General features: G+C 49.3%; 2 long non-coding RNA genes across 5 annotated transcripts; both read right to left on the bottom strand.

The window, feature by feature from the left end:
* Nucleotides 1–564: 564 nt before the first annotated feature.
* On the bottom strand, nucleotides 565–4,274 carry LOC138108892 (uncharacterized). Of its 4 annotated transcripts, none has more exons than XR_011150100.1 (9): nucleotides 4,210–4,274; nucleotides 4,086–4,123; nucleotides 3,053–3,115; nucleotides 2,933–2,974; nucleotides 2,794–2,838; nucleotides 2,648–2,718; nucleotides 2,526–2,566; nucleotides 2,401–2,441; nucleotides 565–2,299 (listed from the first exon to the last, which is right to left on the bottom strand). It is a non-coding gene; the product is annotated as an uncharacterized lncRNA (long non-coding RNA). The 4 variants fall into 4 exon arrangements; XR_011150101.1 differs by having other exon boundaries at nucleotides 2,648–2,691; nucleotides 4,026–4,123; XR_011150099.1 differs by having other exon boundaries at nucleotides 4,026–4,123.
* Nucleotides 4,275–4,468: 194 nt separating this feature from the next.
* On the bottom strand, nucleotides 4,469–5,125 carry LOC138108893 (uncharacterized). The gene is made up of 3 exons (XR_011150103.1): nucleotides 4,744–5,125; nucleotides 4,624–4,665; nucleotides 4,469–4,529 (listed from the first exon to the last, which is right to left on the bottom strand). It is a non-coding gene; the product is annotated as an uncharacterized lncRNA (long non-coding RNA).
* Nucleotides 5,126–24,117: the final 18,992 nt, after the last annotated feature.

A 24,117-nucleotide genomic window follows, 5' to 3' on the forward strand; every position in this document is an offset into this window, starting at 1 on the left:
ATAAAGTACAAATACAATCCATATACACACTGGTAAAAGTCCTATTTGCATACAGAGCAATACATGGAAATACAGCAGCAGACACAAATACAGACCAATACAGAGCAGCACAAGGCAAATACATATCAATACAATATAACAATTACTCTATTTCTGGAAAACTTGCTACATTTTGTTTTATTGTTACAGAAAACCCAAAACAACGGCACCACAGGGAGAACATACCAGTCATCCACCACACACACCTCTTTCAGCTTCCACACAACCCCACCATTGCTCTCATCGCAACCACTCTCCTCCCCCTGGCCCCTCGGGAACGGGGTTCCCGAGAGCCTCCAAATCGTCCTGCCTGACAAAACCCCGGCCCGGCACGGTCCGCACCCAAACCTTGGCGATGAACGTCGCCTCGCAGACCGGCCGGGACCGAGGAAAAAAAAACCCAGCCGGGGGGGAAAAAAAAAAAAAACCCCCAGCTGGGGTTTTTTTATTCTAAATTTAAAAATGTGTTGAAAAACCTGAAAGGCAAAAACCAAACACACAAGGTTAGAACCATTCCACCACACACACACCTCTTTCAGCTTCCACACAATCCCACCATCATCTCAACCACTCTCCCCACCCTGGCTGCTCGGGAACGGGGTTCCCGAGAGCCTCCAAATCGTCCTGCCTGACAAAACCCCAGCCCGGTCCGCACCCAAACCTTGGCGATGAACGTCGCCTCGCAGACCGGCCGGGACCGAGGAAAAAACAACCCAGCCGGGGGGGAAAAAAAAAAAACCCCCCCAGCTGGGGTTTTTTTATTCTAAATTTAAAAATGTGTTGAAAAACCTGAAAGGCAAAAACCAAACACACAAGGTTAGAACCATTCCACACACACACACTCACAGGCAGACACAACCACATAGGCACAGACAACCTCTCACACACAGATACAGACAGTCACACACTCTTCAGCTTACACACTGACTGTAGCCATTCATCAAAACACTCCACCAATGAAAATACTTTGATACATCTTCCCTGGCTGCCGCTCCTCGACATCGAGCCGTAGATTCCGGGAAAATCGGTAGCATCGGTGACCGTGGAGATCCAAAGCCGCCTCGGGACCTGCAAGAAAATGTGAAGCGGTCAGAGAGGGGCCCGTGGCTAGGAGTTATCCCCACACCAGGCCCACAAATTTTCTACCCAAAACCCCACAGAAAATAAATGAACCCTTAAGTTTTATGACTGTTCTACCTAACTCTGACTCTACATGCCAGGGCAGGGCGGCTCCGACCCTAAGCGGCGCACAGATGGGCGGCACCCCAAATTAAGAAAAGATGACACGAGGGCTTGAGATGAGTCTCCGGCAGATTAATTCTTGAGCGCAATACACTTAGAGGCGATGGAACCTACTGAAATACTGCAGTCACGGAGGGAGGGTCCGATACCCTCCCTCTAGAAGTCCAAGGGAATGACATGTGAAAAGAAGCCAGTACTAAAACTGAGAAGGAAGATGGATGAGAACATCTTGTGTACTTCCTCCAGTCTCAAGAAGTAAAAAGGTAAAGATGCCAGAATAAGCCCCATCTGGGAAAGTAGGCAAGTAGAGTACAGCCAATACGGCCCAGAACGATGCAAAAAAAGTCACTGATATGCAACAAAGCCCTGTGACACAGAGGACAATGGACACTACATAACATAGACACAACCTACAGAACATAGACACAAGTTGAAACTGCCCAGCAGTCTCACCTGACGGACCCAAGATTGCTACTGCAAGATGAGCCAGAGGCCGATGATGCCAAAGGAAAGAAAGCTCTATGGCAATAGCACATGATAGCAAAACATAAGTCCTTACAAGAAGTTGGTACCAAAGCTGTTAAGAGGATGCTCAAGAAGCTCAGTAGGCCTAGAGAAGAAGGCAACAACTGCTGGGGGACCGGGGCGATCGCTCCGGACCCAAAGGCGAGCTCCCGGGCCAAAAGGTTTTGCGATGACATCAAGACTCGGAGAAGGCCGATGACGTGAAGCTCGTGAGAACACGGAGACGGGTCGGAACCGTCCTGCCCGGCAAAAGGTCGGGTGATGCTGAGGAGAAATCCTCTCCCTTTACTTCCAAGGGGCCTATCCCTCTACAGCCCTCTCCTCTAAGCTAACTTCAAATTGCCTCCTGCAAGTCCAAAGGGTTTTCCCTTGTCCCCACCATCGGTCCCAACACTTAGCTTTTGGAAGGCAAGCCGACAAAATCCATCCTCAATGGAAATGAGCACACGGGCGCCATGGATGTTGATACGGTCCCCAGGGTCTGTTTTGGTGGCTGCAAAAATTCAGAAAAAAAATTCAGACCGCAGTGAGACGTCCCAAAAGCGACCCCTTCCGCAAGGCCTCCCTCCCTCCTAAGGGCCGAGGCTCGCTTACCTGCCGCTTCCAAACTTCAGCTCCGCAGCTGCTCACGGCACCTAAGACAACAAAACGGAAAACGTCACCGTGGCCCTCGAGAATATTAATCCCCGGGGGTCCTCCGCACCGGTACCCCAGCTCACCTCAAATCTTCATCCGATTCCAGAGGCGGCCCAGAAAATACCTGCAAAGCGAAAAGGTACATGCTTAGCACACTGCCACATACCGCTCGCCTATTACTTGCCCCACTTAAAGGCCAACTCACCTGATTGTCTCTATTTCTTGGCACGTCCAAGGCAGCAGCAGCACCTGCAAAGAAACAAAGCAAAAAACATCCTGAAAGACTCTGAAATCACAACCTCCCCCCTCCAATTAAAGTACACTGCACCTATAGCTTAAGCTTGCACCCACCTGGCTGCCAGCATCCCCGACCGGGACATCTTGCCGGTGGACCGCCTAAAATGCGCAAAAAATAACAGATGCTTAGAGCTGCACCAGAAATTGATAAGTGAGCAAGAAAAACTAGTTCAGTCCACTAGTCACCGCTTACCTCACTCACTTCACCTTGATGGCTGAGATCCAGCTTGACCTCCTAAGAACAAAGACAAAGAACAATGCTGGAACACAGCCACCATTTGCACCTGCTCCACAAACACAAATGGTGACTGACCTTCCTGTGGGAACCCCGTCACCCGGTCCAGGGCGCTCTGCCACGGATTTAATCCCTCCGCATCTGAAAGAAAGCGATGACAAAAGTCAAAGTGCTGCATGAGAACTTCACAGCCCCAGCTATCTTGTGTCAATCTAGGAATACCATCTAGAGGCCAAACTACAGCCTACACCACAAATTACAAGTCCCCGGGCCTTGTCCTATTACACCCATATGCCAGACCGTGCGGCAGGGCAGAGCAGCTCCGGGCCAAATTCACGCAGACACCTGTGACACAGGAAAGGACAAAGGAGGGGATGCGATGAAGAGAGAAAACCCTCGTAGAGAAGAACGATCGCAAGGACCGAGAGAACGAGGAATGAGATGACCTAGGCGAGACCGACAGTGAGCCGATGAGGCTCGAAGAACCCTGGCAGAAGGACTTATTCCGAGAACCGCAAAGACGGATGCCCGAGAATCGTACGGTCAGAATCCTCTACCGCTCTTCGCATTCTGACAAGTCCTAATCCGCTATAATGGATCATTGTGGCATACAGCTGTGAATACAGCTCAGAACAAGACCATAAAAGACATCTGACTCGACACTTCTAAAAAGAGATGCGATTCTGATGCACCTCCAAGCTCGTGAGTCAAAGGATCGATGGTATCGGCACCGGGCCAAAGAGCACCGAGAGCAGAGATGCTAAGAATAACACCCAACATTTCCAATAAGCATCTCAAAGGGCTAAGGCAAAAGACCTGCAACAGAAGATGCCCAAAAGACACAGAACATACAATAGACAAGTGACACACACCGGGACTGCTCTGCTCTGCACACCTCGGCATTGTGATCAAAAGTGAGACTTGCCCTTTATGTGGCCTAAGGGGCCCCTTCCTGGACATCCCCACCTCCATATCTGACTCAAAAATCCCTCCCGGCGAGCCCTGACCCAACACCGCACATTCATTCCCTCAGTGGATTGTAGCCCTCAACTTATCTCTCAGGCATCTGGAGATGGGAATCCTCCTCAGGCACAACAGAAGGCCGGCTCACCCTCTGGGAAGCTCCTGTCATCACCGGGCTGTCGTCTCCTAGTCAGCCACAATAAAGAAAACCAAACATCACTACAGGAACTTAGTGGCACGTCGGCCAAAGCCCCGACAATTCCGCTACTCACCGTCCCCTAAGAAGGCCGGGGTCCTCCGACCGCACGCTTCGGCCACGCTCCGAGGCCGACGCCGTCGTCGCGGGGTATGCCTGGGTTAAGAGGAGACAAGGTGGTGTGGCATTGCTGAAACTTAAGTGGACCCTCCCTCCTCCTCCCTCCCTGACTCACTGCAACTCCACGGCCGTGGATGTACCGGAAGGTACCTCAGAAGAGAAAATGTAAAGGCTTCGTTGCAGAGTCCTGTAATACTTCCAGAGCGCTCACGACAGTGGCAAACCGGGTCTGTCGGGCGGTCGGCGAGAAGGTTCGGCATAAAAAAAGCGGACCCCCTAAAACACACAAATGACAATGGATGCTTAGAACTGCACCGGAAATTGATAACCGAGCAATAACAACTCATTCTGTCCACCGGTCACCGCTTACCTCGCTCCATCGACCTTGACTACTGCTATCCAGCTTTACCTCCTGAAAGCAAAGACAAAGAAAAATGCTGTAACATAGCCACCATTTACAGTTACCCCACAAACACAAACGGCGACTGACCTTCTTGCGGGAACCCCCTCGCCCGGTCTTGGGCGCCCTGACACAGATTTCATCCATCTGCATCTGAAAGAAAGCGATGACAAAAGTCAGAGTCCTGCATGATAACAGCTCCAGGCATCCTGTGTCAATCTAGGAATACCAGCTAGAGGCCAAACTACACCCTATATTACAGATTTCAAGGCCTTGGGACTTGTCCTACTGCACCTATACACCAGACTACACGGCGGGGCAGAGCAGCTCCGGGCCAAACCCATGCAGGCACCCGTGACACAGGAAATGACAAACGAGGAGATGCGATGAAGAGAGAAAACTCTGGCAAGAGGAATGACCGCAAGGACCGAGAGAATGCGGAGCGAGATGATCTCTGCGAGACCGACGAGGCTCAAAGAAGATGCTAACGGAAGGGCTTATTCCGAGAACCGCAAAGATGGATGCCCGAGAATTGGACGGGTGGAATCCTCTAGCTAGCTTCACATTCTTACAAGCCTTCATCCTCTATAATGGATCATTGCAGTGCACAGCTGACAATGCAGCTCAGAACAAGACCTGAAAAGACACCCGACTCAACGTCGCTGAAGAGAGACGCGATCCTGATGCACCTCCAAGCTCACGAGTCAAAGGATCAATGGTATCGGCACCACACTGAGGAACACCAAGAACAGAGACGCTAAGAACAATGCCCAGCGTTTGCGATAAGCATCTCAAAGGGCTAAGGCAAAAGACCTGTGACATGAGATGCACAAAAGACAGAGAACGCACAATAGACAGGTGACATGTACCAGGCCTGCTCTGCCCTGCACACCTCGGCACTGTGATCAAAAGCAAGACTTAAGCTTTATGGGGCCTAAGGGATACCCCTTCTTGGGTATCCCCACCTCCAAATCTGACTCAAAAATACCTCCTGGTGAGTCCCAACTCAACACCCCGCTTTCACCCCTCTGTGGGGCACAGGTCTCGACTTATCTCTTGGATGTCTGGGGATGTCAATCTGCCTCGGGTGCAAAAGAAGGCTGCATCACCATGCGGGAAGCTCGTGCCTTCACCGGGCTGGTTCGCTCTTAGTCAGCTACAATAAGGAAAACCAGACAAACATCAGTGCATGAGCTTAGTGGCACCTCAGCCAAAACCTGTCAATTCTGCCACTCACCGTCTCCTAAAAAGGCTGGCCTCCTCAGGCCGCACGCTTTGGCCACGCTCTGAGGGCAACGCCATCATCATCGTCACAGGGTATACCTGGGTTAAGAGGAGACGAGGTGATGCGGCATTGCCGAAACTTGAGTGGGCCCTCGCTCCTCCCTCCCTCCGCAACTCACTGCAACTACCCGGCCGTTGAAAAAGGCAACCTGGACGGCACGTTCAAATGGAAAAGGTAAAGGCTTTGTCACAGAGTCCTGTAATACTTCCGGCGGGCTAACGACAGCGGCGAGCCAGGTCCATCAGCCAGTTGGCAAGGAGTTTCACCATAATACATGGGGACTGCCTAAAGCACACAAATGACAATGGATGCTTAAAGCTTAGAGTGACAGAACTTGGCATCGAAACAATAACAACTGGTTCAGTACACCGGTCACCACTTACCTCACGAACTCGACTTTGACTGCTGAGATCTGGCATTACCTCCTAAAAACAAAGACGAAGAACGATGCTGTAACACAGCCACCAATTACACTTGCCCCGCAAACAAACGGTGACTGACCTTCCTGCAGGAAACCCCCTCACCTGGTATGGGGCGCTCTGCCATGGATTTAATCTGCCTGCATCTGCAAGAAAGTGATGACAAAAGTCAAAGGGCTGCATGAGAACTTCACAGCTCCAGCCATCTTGGGACAATCTAGGAATATCATCTAGAGGCCAGACTACACCATACATTACAGATTTAAAGGCCTTGGGCCTTGATCTATTACACCTATATGCCAGAGTATGCAGCAGGGCAGAGCAGCTCTGGGCCATTCCATGCAGGCACCCATGACACAGGAGACGACAAAAGAGGAGATGCAATGAGGAGAGAGAACTCTCGGCGAAAAGCATGACAGCAAGCACATCAAAGAGCTAAGGCAAAAGACCTGTGACACAAGATGCCCAAAAGACACGGCATGCACAATAAGCAAGTGACGCAACATGCACTGCGATTGCTCTGCCCTGCGCACCTCAGCATTGCGATCAAATGTGAGGCTTTCCCATTATGCGGGCTAAGGGGCCCCTTCTTGGACATCCCCATCTCCAAAGATGACTCAAAACTCCCTCCCAGCAAGCTCCGACCCGACACCCCGCTTTCATTCCCTCCATGGGTCATATCCCTCAACTTATCTCTCGGACATCTGGGGATGTGAATCTTCCTGGGGCGCAAAAGAAGGCCACCTCTCGCCATCCCAGAAGCTGCTGCCATTGCCAGGCTGTTGTCTCTCAGTCAGCTACAATAAAGACAACCAAACATCAGTATATGAGCTTAGTGGCATGTCAGCCAAAACCCAACAATTCCACTACTCACTGTCCACTAAGAGAGCCCGGGTCCTCAGGCTGCACGCTCTGGCCGCGCTCCAAGGCCGACGACATCATCGCAGGGTATACCTGGGTTGAGGGGAGACGAGGTTATGCAGCATTGCAGAAACTTGAGTGGACCCTTGTTCCTCCTCCCTCCCCGACATGCTGCAACTCCTCGGCCGTTGCTGAAGGCTACTCAGACGGTACCTTCGCAAGGAAAAGGTAAAGGCTTCATCGCAGAGTCCCATGATACTTGCAGAGGACTCACGAGGGCAGCGAGCCAGGTCCATCAGCCAGTTGGTGAGGGGTTTCAGTGTAATACAAGGGGACCGCCTGAAACACACAAATGACAGTGGATGCTCAGAGCTGTACCAAAACTTGGCACCCAAGGAATACCAAGTGATTCTTTCCACCAGTGACTTCTTACCTCATTCACTTGACCTTGACTGCCGAGATCTGGCTTTACCTCCTAAGAACAAAGACGAAGAACGATCCTGTAACAAAGCCACCAGTAACACTTGCTGAGGAAACACAAACAGTGACTGACCTTCCTGGGGGAACCCCCTCACCCAGTATAGGGCGCTCTGGCACGGATTTAATCTGTCTGCATCTGCAAGAAAGCGATGACAAAAGTCAAAGGGCAGCATGAGAACTTCACAGCTCCAGCCATCTTCTGACAATCTAGAAATATCATCTAGAGGACAAACTGCACCCTACATTACAAATTTAAAGGCCTTGGGCCTTGTTCTGTTACATTGATATGCTAGGGTATGCAGCAGGGCAGAGCAGCTCTGGGCCATTCCATGCAGGCACCCGTGACACAGGAGACGACAATCAAGGGGATGCAACAAAGAGAGAACTCTCGGCGAAAAGCATGACTGCAAGCACATCAAAGGGCTAAGGCAAAAGACCTGTGACACAAGATGCCCAAAAGACACGGCATGCACAATAGACAAGTGACGCAACATGCACTGCAATTGCTCTGCCCTGCGCACCTCAGCATTGCGATCAAATGTGAGGCTTTCCCATTATGTGGGCTAAGGGGCCCCTTCTTGGATATCCCCATCTCCAAAGCTGACTCAAAACTCCCTCCCAGCAAGCCCCGACCCGACACCCCGCTTTCATTCCCTCCGTGAGTCATATCCCTCAACTTATCTCTCGGACATCTGGGGATGTGAATCTTTCTGGGGCACAAAAAAGGCCGCCTCTCGCCATCCCAGAAGCTGCTGCCATTGCCAGGCTGCTGTCTCTCAGTCAGCTACAATAAAGACAACCAAACATCAGTATATGAGCTTAGTGGCATGTCAGCCAAAACCCAACAATTCCACTACTCACTGTCTACTAAGAGAGCCCGGGTCCTCAGGCCGCACGCTCTGGCCGTGCTCCAAGGCCGACGACATCATCGCAGGGTATACCGGGGTTGAGTGGAGACGAGGTATACAGCATTGCTGAAACTTGAGTGGACCCTCGTTCCTCCTCCCTCCCTGACATGCTGCAACTCATCGGCCATTGCTGAAGGCTACCAAGACGGTACCTTCACATGGAAAATGTAAAGGCCTCATCGCAGAGTCCCATGATACTTGCAGAGGACTCATGAGGGCAGCAAGCCAGGTCCATCAGCCAGTCAGTGAGGGGTTTCAGTGTAATACAAGGGGACCGCCTGAAACACACAAATGACAGTGGATGCTTAGAGCTGTACCAGAACTTGGCACCCAAGAAATAACAAGTGGTTCTTTCCACCAGTGACTTCTTACCTCGTTCACTTGACCTTGACTGCTGAGATCTAGCTTCACCGCCTAAGAACAAAGAAAGAATAATGCTGTAACACAGCCACCATTTATGCTTGCCCTGCAAAGACAAACAGTGACCAACCTTCCTGCGGGAATCCCCTCACCCGAGTGAGAGAGTATGGGGCGCTCTGCCACGGATTTAATCCGTCTGCATCTGCAATAAAGTGAAGACAAAAGTCAAAGAGCTGCATGAGAACTTCACAGCTCCAGCCATCCTGTACCAGTCTAGGAACACCATCTTGAGGCCAAGCTACAACCTACACCACAAATTCCACATCCCCAGGCCTTGTCCTATTACACCCATACTCCACAGTATGCTGCAGGGCAGAGCAGCTCTGGGCCAAACCCACTCAGGCACCCGTGACACAGGACATGACAAACAAGGGGACACAACAAGGAGAGAGAACTCTGGGCTAGACAATCACAAGGACCAAGCAAATGAGAAATGAGATGACCGCGGCGAGACCGACGGTGAGCCAACGAGGCTGCAAGAACCCTGGCAGAAGAGGATGATAACAGAAGGGCTTATTCCAAGAACCGTAAAGATGGATGCCCAAGAATTGGACGGGTGGAATCCTCTAGCTATCTTCACATTCTTAAAAGTCCTCATCCTCTATAATGGATCATTGCAGTGCACAGCTGTCGATGCAGCTCAGAACAAGACCTGAAAAGACACCCGACTCAACATCACTGAAGAGAGACGTGGTTTTGATGCACCTCCAAGCTCACGAGTCAAAGGATCAATGGTATCGGCAACGCACTGAGGAACACCAAGAACAGAGATGCTAAGAATAATGCCCAGCATTTGCAATAAGCATCTCAAAGGGCTAAGGCAAAAGGCCTGTGACACAAGATGCACAAAAGACAGAGAACGCACAATAGACACGTGACGTGTACCAGGACTGCTCTGCCCTGCGCACCTCAGCACTGTAGTCAAAAGCAAGACTTAAGCTTTCTGGGGCCTAAGGGGTCCCTTCTTGGGTATCCCCACCTCCAAATCTGACTCAAAAATATCTCCCGGTGAGTCCCAACTCAACACCCAGCTTTCACTCCCTCTGTGGGACACAGGTCTCGACTTATCGCTTGGATGTCTGAGGATGTCAATCTGCCTCGGGTGCAAAAGAAGGCCACCTCACCATGCAGGAAGCTCATGCCTTCATCGGGCTGGTTATCTCTTGGCGAACTACAATAAACAAAACGAAACAGACATCAGTGCATGAACTTAGCGGCACCTCAGCCAAAACCTGTCAATTCTGCCACTCACCATCTCCCAAAAAGGCTGGGGTCCTCGGGCTGCACGCTTTGGCCAAGCTCCGAGGCCAATGCCATCGCCATTGTCACAGGGTATACTGGGGTTAAGAGGAGACAAGGTGATGCGACACTGCCGAAACTTGAGGGGGCCCTCAATCCTCCCTCCCTCCACAACTCACTGCAACTACCTGGCCGCTGCCGAAGGCTTCCCAGACGGTGCCTTCACATGGAGAAGGTAAAGGCTTTGTTGCGGAGTCCCGTAATGCTTCTGGAGGGCTCACCAGGGCAGCAAGCTGGGTCTGTCGGCCGGTCAGCGAGAGGTTTTGATGTAATACAAGCAGAACATCTAAAACACACAAATGACAATGGATGCTTAGAGCTGTACCAGAACTTGGCACCCAAGGATTAACAAGTGGTTCTTTCCACCAGTGACTTCTTACCTCGTTCACTTGACCTTGACTGCTGAGATCTGGCTTTACCTCCTAAGAACAAAGACAAAGAACAATGCTGTAACACAGAAACCATTTACACTTGCTCTGCAAAGACAAACTGTGACCGACCTTAATGCAGGAACCCCCTCACCTGGTATGGGGCGCTCTGCCATGGATTTAATCCGTCTGCATCTGCAAGAAAGTGATGACAAAAGTCAAAGTGCTGCATGAGAACTTCACAACTCCAACCATCTTGTGACAATCTAGGCATATTATCTAGAGGCAAAAATACACCCTACATTACAGATTTAAAGGCCTTGGGCCTTGTTCTATTACACCTATATGCCAGAGTATGCAGCAGGGCAGAGCAGCTCTGGGCCAAACCCATGCAGGCACCCGCGACACAGGAGAAGACACAAACAAGGGGATGCAACAAGGAGAGGGAACATTCCACAGAAAGCATGACTGCAAGCACATCAAAGGGCTAAGGCAAAAGACGTGTGACACAAGATGCCCAAAAGACACGGCATGCACAATAAACAAGTGACACATCATGCACTCAGGTTGCTCTGCCCTGCGCACCTCAGCATTGCGATCAAGTGTGAGACTTTTCCATTATGCAGGCTAAGGGGCCCCTTCTTGGGTATTCCCATCTCCAAAGCTGACTCAAAACTCCCTCCCAGCAACCCCGACCCGACACCCCGCTTTCATTCCCGCCATGGGTTGCAGCCCTCAACTTATCTCTCGGACATCTAGGGATGTGAATCTTCCTGGGGCGCAAAAGAAGGCCACCTCTCGCCATCCCAGAAGCTGCTGCCATTGCCAGGCTGTTGTCTCTCAGTCAGCTACAATAAAGAAAACCAAACATCGGTACACAGGCTTAGTGGCACATCAGCCAAAACGCAACAATTCCACTACTCACCGACTCCTAAGAGGGCCCGGATCCTCAGGCCACACTTCAAGGCTGGCGCCATCATCGCAGGGTATACCTGGGTTGAGGGGAGACACGGTTATGCGGCATTGCTGAAACTTGAGTGGACCTTTGCTCCTCCTCCCTCCCTCCCCGACTTGCCACAACTCCTCGGCCGTTGCCAAAAGCTACCTGGATGGGTACCTTCACATGGAAAAGGCTTCGTCGGAGTCCCATGATACTTGCAGAAGGCGGCAAGACGGGTCTGTCGGCCAGTCGGTGAGGGGTTCAGTGTAATACAAGAGGAGCGCCTGAAACACACAAATGTCAATGGATGCTTAGAGCTGTACCAGAACTTGGCACCCAAGGAATAACAAGTGGTTCTTTCCACCAGTGACTTCTTACCTCGTACACTTGACCTTGACTGCTGAGATCTGGCTTTACCTCCTAGGAACAAAGACAAAGAACAATGCTGTAACACAGCCACCACTTACACTTGCTCTGCAAACACAAACGGTGTCCGACCTTCCTGCGCGAACCCCCTCACCCAGTATGGGGCGCTCTGCCATGGATTTAATCCGTCTGCATCTGCAAGAAAGTGATGACAAAAGTCAAAGTGCTGCATGAGAACTTCACAGCTCCAGCCATCTTGTGTCAATCTCAGAATATCATCTAGAGGCCAAACTACACCCTACATTACAGATTTAAAGGCCTTGGGCCTTGTTTTATTACACCTATATGCCAGAGTATATGCAACAAGGCAGAGCAGCTCTGGGCCAAACCCACTCAGGCACCCGTGACACAGGACATGACAAACAAGGGGACACAACAAGGAGGGAAAACTCTGGGCTAGATGATCACAAGGACCGAGCAAATGAGGAATGAGATGACCACGGCGAGACCGACGGTGAGCCAACGAGGCTGCACGAACCCTGGCAGAAGAGGATGATAAGAGAAGGACTTATTCCAAGAACCGTAAAGATGGATGCCCAAGAATTGGACGGGTGGAATCCTCTAGCTAGCTTCACATTCTTAAGAGTCCTCATCCTCTATAATGGATCATTGCAGTGCACAGCTGACAATCCAGCTCAGAACAAGACCTGAAAAGACACCCGACTCAACATCGCTGAAGAGAGACGTGATCCTGATGCACCTCCAAGCTCACGAGTCAAAGGATCAATGGTATCGGCACCACACTGAGGAACACCAAGAACAGAGATGCTAAGAATAATGCCCAGAGTTTGCAATAAGCATCTCAAAGGGCTAAGGCAAAAGACCTGTGACATGAGATGCACAAAAGACAGAGAACGCACAATAGACAGGTGACATGTACCAGGCCTGCTCTGCCCTGCACACCTCGGCACTGTGATCAAAAGCAAGACTTAAGCTTTATGGGGCCTAAGGGGTCCCTTCTTGGGTATCCCCACCTCCAAATCTGACTCAAAAATACCTCCTGGTGAGTCCCAACTCAACACCCCGCTTTCACCCCTCTGTGGGGCACAGGTCTCGACTTATCTCTTGGATATCTGGGGATGTCAATCTGCCTCGGGTGCAAAAGAAGGCTGCATCACCATGCGGGAAGCTCATGCCTTCACCAGGCTGGTTATCTCTTAGTCAGCTACAATAAAGAAAACCAGACAAACATCAGTGCATGAACTTAGTGGCACCTCAGCCAAAACCTGTCAATTCTGCCACTCACCGTCTCCTAAAAAGGCTGGGATCCTCAGTCCGCATGCTTTGGCCACGCTCTGAGGCCAACGTCATCGTCACAGGGTATACCTGGGTTAAGAGGAGACGAGGTGATGCGGCACTGCCAAAACTTGAGTGGGCCCTCGCTCCTCCCTCCCTCCGCAACTCACTGCGGCTACCCGGCCGTTGCCGAAGGCAACCTGGACGGCACGTTCAAATGGAAAAGGTAAAGGCTTTGTCACAGAGTCCCATAATACTTCCGAAGGGCTAACGACAGCGGCGAGCCAGGTCCATCAGCCAGCTGGCAAGGAGTTTCAGCATAATACAAGGGGACTGCCTAAAGCACACAAACGACAATGGATGCTTAAAGTTTAGAGTGCCAGAACTTGGCATCGAAACAGTAACAACCGGTTCAGTACACCGGTCACCACTTACCTTACTAACTTGACTTTGACTGCTGAGATCTGGCTTTACCTCCTAAGAACAAAGACAAAGAACAATGCTGTAACACAGCCACCATTTACACTTGCTCTGCAAAGACAAACAGTGACTGACCTTCCTGCAGGAACCCCCTTAACTGGTACGGGGGCCCTCAGCCACAGACTTAATCCCTCTGCATCGGAAAGAAACTGAGGACAAAATTCAAAGTGCTGCATGAGAACTTAACAGCTCCAGCCATCTGTTGTCAATCTCAGAATACCATCTTGAGGCCAAACTACACCCTACATCACAAATTCCACATCCCCAGGCCTTGTCCTATTACACCCATACTCCACAGTATGCTGCAGGGCAGAGCAGCTCTGGGCCAAACCCACTCAGGCACCCGTGACACAGGAGATGACAAACAAGGGGACACAACAATGAGGGAAAACTCTGTCCTAGATGATCACAAGGACCAAGAGAATGAGGAATGAGACAACTTAGGTGAGACCGACAGTGAGCCGACAGGGCTCCAAGAACCCTGGCAGAAGAGGATGCTAACACAAAGGCTTTATCCAAGAACCGCAAAAATGGATGCCTGAGTTGTACGGGTGGAATCCTCTAGCTATCTTCTCATTTTCACAAGTCCTCATCCCCTTTAGTGGATTGTTGTGGTGCACAGCCGTCAATGCAGCTCAGAACAAGACCTGAAAAGACACCTGACTCAACATTGTTAAAGAGATGTGATTCTGATTCAGCTCCAAGCTCACGAGTCAAAGGATCAATGGTATCGGCACCACACTGAGAACACCAAGAACAGAGATGCTAAGAATAATGCCCAGAGTTTGCAATAAGCATCTCAAAGGGCTAAGGCAAAAGACCTGATACACGAGATGCACAAAAGACAGAGAACGCACAATAGACACGTGACATGTACCAGGCCTGCTCTGCCCAGCACATCTCAGCTCTGTGATCAAAAGCAAAACTTGTGCTTTATAGGTCCTAAGGGGCCCCTTCTTGGGTATCCCCACCTCCAAATCTGACTCAAAAATACCTCCTGGTGAGTCCCAACTCAACAACCTGATGTCACCCCCTCTGTGAGTCACAAGCCTCGACTTATCTCTCAGACACCTGGGCATGTGAATCTGCCTTGGACGCAAAAGAAGGCCCCCTTGCCATCCAGGAAGCTCCTGCCGTCACTAGGCTGTTCTCTCTCAGTCAGCTACAAAAAAAAACCAAACCCAACATCAGTACATTAGCTTAGTGGCCCCTCAGCCAAAACCCGACAATTCTGCTACTCACCGTCTCCTAATAGGGCCAGGGTCCTTGGGCCACACGCTTTGGCCATGGTCCAAGGCTGACACTGGCATTGCAGGGTTTACCTGGATTAGGAGGAGACAAGGTGATATGGCATTGCTGAGACTCGAGCAGACCCTCGTTCCTCCTCCCTCCCCAACATGCTGCAGCTCCCCAGCCATTGCTAAAGGCTGCTCAGAAAGACCCTTCAAATGGAAAAGGTGAAGGCTTGGTCAAAGAGTCCCATAATACTTTCAGAGGGCTCACAAGGGTGGCGAGCCGGGTCTGCCAGTCATGGAGGTTCGGAGAACACAAGCAGACCACCTTAAACACACAAATGACAATGGATGCTTGGAGCTGTACCAGAACTTGACACCCAAGGAATAACTTTTTCTTTCCACCGGTCACCGCTTACCACGCTCACTTTACCTTGACTGCTGCTACCCAGCTTTACCTCCTAAAAATAAAGACAAAGAACAATGCTGGAACATTGCCACCATTTACACTTGCCCTGCAAACACAAACAGTGACTCACCTTCTTGCGGGAATCCCCTTCAACCGGTGGGGAACGCTCTGCCACAGATTTAACCCGTCTGCATCTGAAAAAGTGATGACAAAAGTTAAAGTGCTGCATGAGAACTTCGCACCTCCAGCCATCCTGTGTCAATCTAGGAATAACATCTAGAGGCCAAACTACACCCTACATCACAAATCTCAAGTCCCAGGGTCCTGTCCTATTACAACTATATGCCAGACTGTGCAGCCAGGCAGAGCAGCTCCAGACCAAACCCATGCAGGCACCTGTGACACAGCAGATCACAAACGAGGTGAAGGGATGAGGAGAGAAAACTCTCAGTGAGAAGAATGACTGCAAGCACATTGAAGAACTAAGACAGAAGACATGAGATGCCCAAAAGAGACAGGGCGCACAATAGACAAGTGACATGACATGCACTGGGTCTGCTCTGCCTGGCGCACCTCGACCTTGTGATCAAAAGTGAGACTTTCCTTTCATGGGGCCTAAGGGGCCCCTTCTTAGACATCCCCATCTCTGAAGCAGACTCAATATTCCCTCCCAGTGAGCCCCAACCCAACACTCCGCTTTCATCCCCTCGACTTATCTCTCAGATGTGCAGGGATGCAAATCCTCCTCGGGCACACAAAAAGGCCACCTCGCCATCCAGGAAGCTCCTGCCATCGCCAGGCTGTTCTCTCAGTCAGCTACAATAAAGAAAACCAAACCAAACATCAGTGCACGAACTTAGTGACACCTCGGCCAGAACCCAACAATTCCACCGCTCACCATCCCCTAAGAAGGCCAGGGTTCTCAGGCCGCACGCTTTGGCCATGCTCCAAGGCCGACGCCATCGTCGCCACATATTCCTGGGTTAAGAGGAGACAAGGTGATGCAGCATTGCTGAAATTTGAGCAGACCCTCACTCTTCCTCCCTCCCTGACTCACCACAACTACCCAGCCGTTGCTAAAGGGTGCCCGGACAGCAGCTTTGAATGGAAAAGGTAAAGGCTCCGTCGCAGAGTCCCGTAACACTTCTGGAGGGCTCACAAGGGTGGCAGACCGGGTCTGTTGGCCAGTCATGGAGGTGCTTCAGCATAATACAAGTGGACCCCCTAAAACACAGAAATGATTGTGGATGCTTAGAGGTGTACCAGAACTTGGCACCCAAGGAATAACAACTTTTTCTTTCCACCGGTCACTGCTTACCTCGCTCACTTCACTTTGACTGCTGCTATCTGGCTTTACCTCCTAAAAACAAAGACAAAGAACAATGCTGGAACATTGCCACCATTTACACTTGCCCTGCAAACACAAACAGTGACTGACCTTCCTGCGGGAACCCCCTCAACCGGTATGCGGCGCTCTGCCATGGATTTAACCCATCTGCATCTGAAAGAAAGTGATGACAAAAGTCAAAGGGCTGCACGATAACTTAACAGCTCCAGCCATCCTGTGTCAATCTAGGAATAACATCTTGAGGTCAAACTACACCCTACATAACAAATCTCAAGTCCCAGGGCCTTGTCCTATTACACCTATAGGCCAGGCTATGCAGCAGGGCATAGCAGTTCTGGGCCAAACCCATGCAGGCACCCGTGACACAAGAGATGACAAACAAGGGGACACAACAAGGAGAGAAAACTCTCGGCAAGAAGAATGACTGCAAACACATTGAAGGGCTAAGACTAAATACATGAGACACAAGATGCCCAAACGAGACAGAAGGCACAACAGACAAGTGACATGACATGCACCAGGACTGCTCTGCACACATAAGTGTTTTAATCAAAAGTGAGACTTTCCCTTTATGGGGCCTAAGGGGCCCCTTCTTAGACATCCCCATCTCTGAAGCTGGCTCAATGTTCCCTCCCAGCAAGCCCTGACCTGACACTCTGCTTTCACCCCCTCAACTTATCTCTCGGACATCCAGGGATGCAAATCTACCTCAGGCATAAAAGAAGGTGGCCTCACCATCCAGGAAGCTCCTGCCATCACCGGGCTGTTCTCTCAGTCAGCTACAATAAACAAAACCAAACCAAACAACAGTGCACAAAGTTAGTGGCACCTCGGCCAGAACCCAACAATTCTGCCACTCACCGTCTCCTACGTAGGCCGGGGTTCTCGGGCTGCACACTTCAGCCACACTCCGAGGTTGACGCCATCGTTGCGGGGTATACTGGGGTTAAGAGGAGACAAGGTAATGTGGCATGGCTGAAACTTGAGCGGACCCTCAATCCTCCTCCCTCCATCCCCAACTTGCTGCAACTCCTCTGCCGTTGCCAAAGGCAACAGGATGGTAGCTTTGAATGGAAAATGTAAAGACTTCATTGCAGAGTCCTGTAATGCTTCCGGAGGATTCACGAGGGCAGCAAACTGGGTCTGTCGGCCGGTTGGTGAGGAGGTTGAGCATAATACAAGTAGACCCCCTAAAGCACACAAATAACAATGGATGCACCAGAAATTGATACCCAAGCAATAACAAATCATTCTGTCTACCAGTCACTGCTTACCTCGCCCACTTGATCTTGACTGCTGAGATCTAGCTTTCCCTCCTAAAAATAAAGACAAAGAACAATGCTGGAACACAGTCACCATTCACACTTGCCTTGCAAACACAAATGGTGACTGACCTTCCTGCAGGAACCCCCTCACCTGGTGTGGGGCACTCTGCCCCAGATTTAACCCGACTGCATCTGAAAGAAAGTGATGACAAAAGTCAAAGTGCTGCATGAGAACTTAACAGCTCCAGGCATCCTGTGTCAATCTAGGAATATCACCTAGAGGCCAAACTACACCCTACGAAACAAATTCCAAGTCTCCAAGCCTTGCCCTATTACACCTATAGGCCAGACTGTGCAGTAGGGCAGAGCAGCTCCGGGCCAAATCCCATGCAGGATTTGCATGCAGCAGATGACAAAGGAGGGGACACAACGAGAAGAGAAAACTCTCAGCAAGAAGAATGACCGCAAGCACATCAAAGGGCTAAAGCAAAAGACATGAGACACAAGATGCCCAAAAGACACAGAACACACAATAGAGAAGTGACACAACATGCACTGGGACTGCTCTGCCCTGCACACCTCGGCACTGTGATCAAAAGTGAGACTTTCCCTTTATGTGGCCTAAGGGGCCCCTTTGTGGGTAGCCCCATCTCCAAAGCTGACTTAAAAATCCCTCCCAGCAACCCCCTACCCAACACCCCGCTTTCATCCCATTGACTTATCTCTCAGACATCCAGGGATGTGAATCCTCTTTGGGTGCAAAAGAGGGCCACCTTGCCATCCAGGAAGCTCCTACCATTGCCAGCCTGTTGTCTCTTAGTCAGCTACAATAAAGAAAACCAAATATCAAGGCTTCAACTTAGTGGCATGTTAGCCAAAACCCAGCAATTCCACTACTCACCATCTCCTAAGAAGCCCGGGGTCCTGGGGCCACACACTTTGGCTGCGCTCCAAGGATGGCACCGTCATTGTAGGGTATACCTGGGTTAAGAGGAGACAACGTGATGCAGCATTGCTGAGACTTGAGCAGACCCTCGCTCCTCTCCCCTCCCTCCCCAACTCGCCCAACTTCTCGGCCGTTGCCAAAGTCTGCCCGGATGGTATCTTTGAATGGAAAAGGTAAAGGCTTCATTGCAGAGTCCCATAATGCTTTGGGAGGGCTCATGAGGGCAGCGAGCCGGGTACATCGGCCAGTCCGTGAGGGGTTCAGCATAATACAAGTGGACCCCCTAAAACACACAAGTGACAGTGGATGCTTAGAGCTGTACCAGAACTTGCCACCCAAGGAATAACAACTTTTTCTTTCCCCCGGTCACTGCTTACCTTGCTCACTTGACCTTGACTGCTGAGATCTAGCTTTCCCTCCTAAAAATAAAGACAAAGAACAATGCTGGAACACAGTCACCATTCACACTTGCCCTGTAAAGACAAATGGCGACTGACCTTCCTGTGCAAGCCCTCTCACCCGGTATGGGGCACTCTGCCACCGATTTAACCCATCTGCATCTGAAAGGAAGTGATGACAAAAGTTAAAGGGCTGCATGATAACTTGGGACTAGAAAACTGCAAGATGCCGCCATACCGCTCCCGCCGAACCCCGCACCGACCGGCCGTGGTTGCTCCATCTGAGGTGTGGCTCAGGTGGTTATGCAAAGGTAAAGGTTACCCATAAAGCCTTCTTTCTATTACACCTACCCCCCAGTCTATTCCACAGGGCAGAGCAGTTCCAGGCTAAACACAAACTCAAACAACACATTATGCTACAAACAGTGGGACGCAAGGATGATAAAAAAAGCTCTCTGAGAGAAGAATGACGGTGCGGACCGAGATGACGCCAAAAGAGATGACCGATGGCGTAGCGACAGTAGACGGAAGCGGCTCTAAGGAGCGGAAGAAAAGACTGTAATAGAGTGACCTATTATAAGAACTGTCAGTCATGATGATCAAGACAGCTGCAAAACAATGCTATGTTCAGAATGCTCCCTGTATCCTTACAATGTTATAAGCCCCAGGACATTACAACTCACGGCTGGAAAGGATGTATGGCAATACAGCCAGGAATGAGGCCTCAAAAGACATCTGACTCAACACTTCTGAGATGCGATTCCGAGACATGGCTGAGCCCGTCGGTAAGAGAACAAATGATATCGGTGACATGCCGAGAAGTACAAATGTTTGAGAACCTAGAGATGATGGCTGACACTTGCCATAAGGTCCTTGAGGATAAAAGGCAGACATATCTGATCCAAGGGATCCTGAAGACATGCTAAACAACACAACACACCAGACAACACAACACAGACTGGAACTGCTCTGCACTGCATACCCTACAGTTGCAATCAAATGTGGAGCCTCTCCCTTTAGCTGTCCTAAGAGGCCCCTTAGAGAGCATCCCTTACCCCTACACTAGTTATTAAGTTTTTCCCAGGAATTTCCAACTCAGTACCCTGCTGCCATCCCATCTCCAGGTCATAGCCCCTGACTTATCTTTCGGATGACCGGCAATATGAATCCACATTGGATGTGAAATGAGTCCTCCTCAGTTGTCTCAGAAGGACCCATAATAGCCAGGTTAGCCTCAAAGTCACCTACAATAAAAAAAAAAACCACAACATCAATGCACAAATCTAGTGGCATATAGGCCAAATGCCCACAATTTGGCTACTCACCACCTCCTAAGCACATCCAGGTCCTCGGGTCTCTGTCTTCACCCAGAATCCAAAGCTGTGGCCATTATTTCAATAGACACGTGAGACAGCGAGGGGCAAAGTCATATGGTATTTCTGTGAGTACGGTGGATGCAATTGTGTGCTTTAAGATGTATAAATGCATCTGCTGTGCTTGGGAAAAAGCCTTAGGTAGCCATAAATAGACACCTTTTCCCACCCTATGGCCTTCAAAACCCCTTCTGGCACTTCCTAAACCAGCTACCCTGCTCACACTCTCCCAGCTGCAATCCATAACTTACCTATTGGAAGCCACAATTTTGGATATCATCTTTGATATGAGCAAGGTCCCTTTTATGACACAATGAATGCACTAAAAAAATTTGAAGCTTCATACTCAATACAACCTGGAAGTTACAATGCTCCTAAAGAAAAAAAAAAAAAAACAAGAAAAAACCCTGAAATTAGAAAAGCACCTTACCACCCCTGAACACTCAGGCCAAAATTACAAACCTAAATACTCCCTGTGTTCAACACCATCTTCTTCCCAATATCTTCAAAACCTCTGCTGCTTTAGAGGCCAAAAGCCTCTACTGAGAGGAAAAAAACCTGATATAAGCTGAAAGGCCCCCTTCATTGAAATGAGAGGACATCTCCCATCCCAGTCAATCCCAGGGAGGAAATGAAGCCCTTTGGCAAAGGCTGGGGTTAATATACCCCTGGCCGGGTCCGCCTCTCATTCCCATCATGCCCCAGAAAAGGGAGGAGGTAATTACCACAAGGTATAAAAGCTGTCAAAGGAGCTATAGCTGCTTGGCTCCTCTGATTTAAATTCAAAGTGAGTAAAGGGCTGGAGAGAGAAAAAAAGCTCTTCAGGGAATTGATGATACCTTCTTTTTTACTACAGCTACATCAAGTAAAAGGGCAGAGACTAGGTAACAAATAAAACTTTGTATTTTGGCAGTGTAGATAGCTAAGTGGGATAACTAGCTGTTAATTTGCACAGTTGTTCCTTAGTGATTAGTAAGTAGTACTTCACATGTGACTAAGTAGGGTGGAAAAGAGTAGTAATTATATGAATGGTGAAGCTCTCATTGGGACCTCTAATTAGGGCTAGATACATTATAAATAAAAATAACAAAACTAATAGACTCCTGGGTGCTGTTAGGGTTACATATGTGCTGGGCTTACTCCCATAGGAGATATTTGGTACCGGGGCATGGGTAGAAGTGCCCTGAAATGCAGATTTAAACCCTTAAAATGCTGAAAAAGGGAGCACTTCCTTTAACTGAACCCCTAAAATGAGGAGATGGGGTGTTTACTTCCACTAAAGCTAATATGATGGCAAATAAATGGCTTCTCCCCTTTAATTTAATCCCCTAAAATATTTGGAAAAGAGGGGGTTTCCTCACTTTAAATCTCGCAAATGATACAGAAAGAGTAATTTTTCCCTCAGCTCAAACCCTTAAAAAGGGGGGACAACTGGGCTTCCCCCTCCATTTACACATTTGGATGATGAAAATGCAGGAGCTACCCTTAACTCAAACCCATAAAATAGCACAGTCAAGGTTTTCCCTTTCCATTTAAACTAGAAAATAATGGGAAATGGGGATTTGCTGTCAATTGATAGCCCTAACAGCATAGAAGGGGTGGGGTTTCCTTCAAATGATACTATTAAAATTGCAGGGGAATGGGATTCCCCCTCAATTTTGATAGAGACAATTATGGAAAAGGAAGTGTTTTCCCTCAATTTAAGCCCCTTTTCTCCTAATACCTCTCTTTTCTGGGGCCTCTGGGGAGGGACTGACAAGATAAAAGGGGAAAGTAGAAAGTTTCCCTGTGGCACCCGGCATGCTCGGGTGCCCAGGTGCATCTGGCTGCTCCCTAGCTCCTGCTAGGATGCTCCAACTGTTGTTCCTGGAGGGGCACTTGGGATACCTTCATCAGCCCCTCTGAACTAGTAGCTCCCTGTGCAGGTGTGCCCAGGCAACCCTCTGAAGGCAGCTGGTCATGCCTGGACCTGCTGTGCCTTGGAGCGGGGGGGTGAGGTGGAGAAAGGTCCTGCCGGTTGTTCCCTCCCATTCATGGGCCATTGTCTGTCCCTGAAACACTGGGGTGCCGGGCTTTCCTTTCTGTGGAAAAGAACCGGCCTTCTCAGCCAGGTGCCTGTGGCCAAAATTGGGATTCTGCCTCCAAAACTCCCTATGTCCTAGCTTTGTAATTACTGAGGAAATTTCCCTCAGATCATAAGCGATTACAGGTAATTTTTCCTCTGCAATCATTACTGAATTGTGTTTCTGTGAAGTGTTTGACACATCCCTTGAGGGGACAAGGGTTTGGCCGGGTTTTTTATGGCTCATCCTGACAGGCCCCGACAGAACCAGAGCTCCCCATCGCTGGACTACCCCGAATTTCTGTGAAATATTGATATAGTTTATAAATACTCCCTTTGCCTGCTACTCAGTCTTTCCCTGTCCATCCAGGGAGCAGATTACTCCATCCTTTGCTCCTGACCACAGCTCTCCTGCCCAAATGCTGGTTCTCACAGACAAGAACTAAGCAGAAAACTGCTACAAGTGTTGGCTTTTAAAGTAAAATTCTTATTACATCTGGCTAAATGAGCAAAATAAATACAAGTATTGATGGTCATTGGGCGAAAGCTTTTCAGAACAGAAAATAACCATTTTGATAGCACAGATCCCATTTTGACAATAATGCATTCTTTGCGTTTGGGAATCCTGCCCATATAGGGCATCTGAAAATTGTTATTTTGGAATTTGATATTTTGAAATGGGGACATGTTGATATTTTGGAACTTAATATTCTGGTATTTTGAAAGGGAATTATTTTGGTATTTTGGAACTTAATATTCTGGTATTTTGAAAGGGAAATATTTTCGTATTTTGGAACTTGGTATTCTGGTATTTTGAAAGTAGGTTACTTTGCTATTCTGAAACTTTGTTTTCTGGTATTGCAGAACTGGATTACTTTGGCAATTTGGGACTTGGTATTCTACTGTTTTGGAACCGAATTACTTTGGTATTTCTGGACTTGGTATTTTGGAACTGGATAACTTTGGTATTTCAAAACTTGGTTTTCTGGCATTTTGAAACCTAGTTTTCTGATATTTTTTACCTTGGTTTTCTATTATTTTGGAACTAGGTTATTCTGGTATTTCGGAATCTGATTTTTTTTTTTTTTGTATTTTTGTAGGCTGGTTTTTTGGTATTTTTGTGGGCTGGTTTTTTTTGTATTTTGTAACATGGGCTTTTAGTTTAGTATTTTTGTAACCTGGGCGGTTGCTATTTTGTAACCTGTGCTTGGCAGGGGCCTGTGGCATCCTAGTCCAGGCTCTCGGCTTCATTTGCCTTCTTTGACAGTGATTATCCTCTCATGGGAACTGTTACATCACAGACTGTACA

The sequence above is a fragment of the Aphelocoma coerulescens genome, chromosome 4, assembly GCF_041296385.1.
Source record: "Aphelocoma coerulescens isolate FSJ_1873_10779 chromosome 4, UR_Acoe_1.0, whole genome shotgun sequence".
In the NCBI taxonomy this organism is placed as follows: domain Eukaryota; kingdom Metazoa; phylum Chordata; class Aves; order Passeriformes; family Corvidae; genus Aphelocoma; species Aphelocoma coerulescens.